This window comes from Lycium ferocissimum, chromosome 6, assembly GCF_029784015.1.
Source record: "Lycium ferocissimum isolate CSIRO_LF1 chromosome 6, AGI_CSIRO_Lferr_CH_V1, whole genome shotgun sequence".
In the NCBI taxonomy this organism is placed as follows: domain Eukaryota; kingdom Viridiplantae; phylum Streptophyta; class Magnoliopsida; order Solanales; family Solanaceae; genus Lycium; species Lycium ferocissimum.
Window position 1 is genome coordinate 29,968,128 of NC_081347.1, and position 2,923 is coordinate 29,971,050.

Below are 2,923 nucleotides of genomic sequence, written 5' to 3' on the forward strand. Positions count from 1 at the left end.
CTTACGGACTGAGTTTGATGATTTAGAAGCCTAAAGAGGCTAGGAACTCGAAGGGAAATACTTTCAGGTTGGTATATGAACCTCGCGAGTCCCCCATGGGTCACAATTCATAGTATTTGAATATGTGTGTATCGGAAGATGGAAAAGGCCTTGCATTGCATAGCATTTACATATCATGTTATTTCATTGATTCCTTGCTGTATGACTTACTTGATTTATTTTCTGGTTTGTCTTAAATGCTCGTCTTGATACTTCACGGACTTGAGTATTTATAAGCTTTTACTTAGCCTTACAACCTGTGATTATTATAATTATCATGATTGTGTACTAATAGCGGTTAAGTGTGGAAGTAGTAATCATATACCAACCCTTGTTTCCGCTTTCGTTGGAGTCTGTCGACGATGCTGCCAAGTACACGTTGTTGTCCTGCACTCACACTTGTCAGGCCCCAAAACTCACCCTGGACGCAACAGGCATCTGATGCTATGAAAAACACTTGAAGCATCTTATAAAATAAATAAACGACTAATCTCTTTTGACCTTTACTTAAACAAGTCATTAAGTGTCACGACCCAATTTCACTAAGTCGTGCGAGCACCTACCATTCCCCACCTCAGTAGGAGAATCCTTTTCCCAACTCATCAATTCAACCATAATAAAATATATAAAGCAGAATAAATAAAAGCCTAAATTAGATATAATCATAAGTGCGGAATATAAATACGCTCCCCAAGGAGCTAGTCTGACTCATATAAGAGAAACTAAGTAATGTCTAAAAAATACAAGTCCCAAATGCTAATTAAATATGTCCGAATTGAAAAAAATAAAGACAGTGATAGAGAAGTCTCCGGGCAGCGACTCGTCAGATGCTCACCCTCGATACTCGTAAGCCAGGCCTCAAAAATCAACCTCGAAAGTAGAAGCAGAACCTGTCTCAAACTTTACACCGCGAAAGGAGTGTAACAAGGTTGCATCAGTATGAACAACACATACTGAGTAGGCATCATAGGCCGACAACAGTTAGTTAACATATATAAAGAAAGAGACTAAAGAATAGACATGCTTACAATGAGGTATACTCACCATACAGTCCAAGAATAACAATCAAGCACACAAGGATCAATAACCGAATCATAGCCGATGGTGAAGCACCTAAACACAAGTCTTGCCAAGCTTTTCCACTATTCCTCAGAATAACCCTAAACACTAGCACAGCCAACAATGTTACTCTGTAACCTCAAGTCTCGACCTAGGAGAAGTCTTTACTCCTTGAATCCATCAATTCCCAAATATATAATAATCAGGCACACGTCAACCTCAAATCAGTAACTAAACAGGAAGTCAATGTTCACAAACACCGTACAAATATAATAAATAACCACAACCAGAAATCAGATGTCTGAATGAATGAAATACGAATCTAGTGGAATGCAATGTAGTGATACACAAATGCTTCGAGCGGAAGATATCTATGCTCCGACAATCATGACCCATGGGGGATCCGCGAAGTCCATGTACCCGCTGCGATGCACAACCCGATTCAAGTCAGTGTTGCAGAACATGCAACCCGATCCCAGTCAGTACTGTGGAACGTGCAACACAATCCCAGTCAGTGTTGCGGAGCGTGCAACTCTGTCCAACATATTTGTATGTGTGTGTGTGTATATATGTGTGTTTGTGTGTGTGTGTTGCGGTCCAAATATATGAGTATGAATGCATGCATAATATCAATGCCAACAAAAGTATGTTAATGAAAATTGTGCCACACATGGATTCATATCCCAATATCAAGATCAATATCAATTCCTTCCTCTTCACAATTCAATAACCAATAATTGAGAGATATGGGTTCACAACCATGAATAAGTCACTAAGTATTCGTATCAGAGTATCATGAAAGATGAGAGTCAGTGCAATGCATAATGTCAATGAATGATGACAACATATCAAATCAATCGTGCCACACTAGGACACATCTCTCGGTATCAATAACAAGTCAAGTTCTTTCCTCGATCCAAGATAATAATCATGATAAGACGACTGAGAATCTAATCCCAATATATGTATAAATGACTGTATGCATGATACATCACCAATGAGAATATAAGAATCAATCGTGCAACACATGGACACATAACTCAATCACAGTATCCATATCATAACTTTACTTTCCTTTCTAACAACCTCAACGATGATAAATAAGCCCTCCAAATCATAAGGCAATCACTAAGCAACAACACTAAAATCAATCATGTGGCGAAAAGCCAACAATCACAACAAGTAACAATTCAATATAACACAATAAGGTGACAAGCCATAGTCAACAACAATACCAACCTAAGAATCCATTCCAACTTTATACCCGAAGGCGTAACATACTGTCTCCGGCAATCAATAACTTTACATATGCTTTACCAACCAAAGTTTAACCATAAGGTAAGTCGTAACCTACCTGGAATGCCAAACAGGAGCCACGAACTACCACCTTTTCCTTGCCTTTTCATAGCACCTCCAAATACTTAATGTCTAGTTATAAACGTAATCTAGATTAGAAACAATGAAGAACAATACCCATATTGCTAAGCTTCTAAATTAGGTCAAATCCAACCTATGCAAGTTGGGGAAACAGGCCCACAAGGGTAAAACGGGAAATTCTAAGGTTGAATATGCAATTCAAGTCTAGATGATCAAAACCCACTAATCAAATTCTAGATTGACTCAAGATTAAGCTAAATTCAAATTTAAAGTGAAACCCCCAAATTTGGGGATAAACCCTAACTCTTTAACCCACAAATTAACCCTTAATAATAGAAGATATAAGCTTAACAACAATGAATAAGTCAGAATATAAGGTTATACTAACTAATTTCATCAACAATTTCCACTTAGGAAATGTAAACCCATTTTAAGAATTTCTCATGAA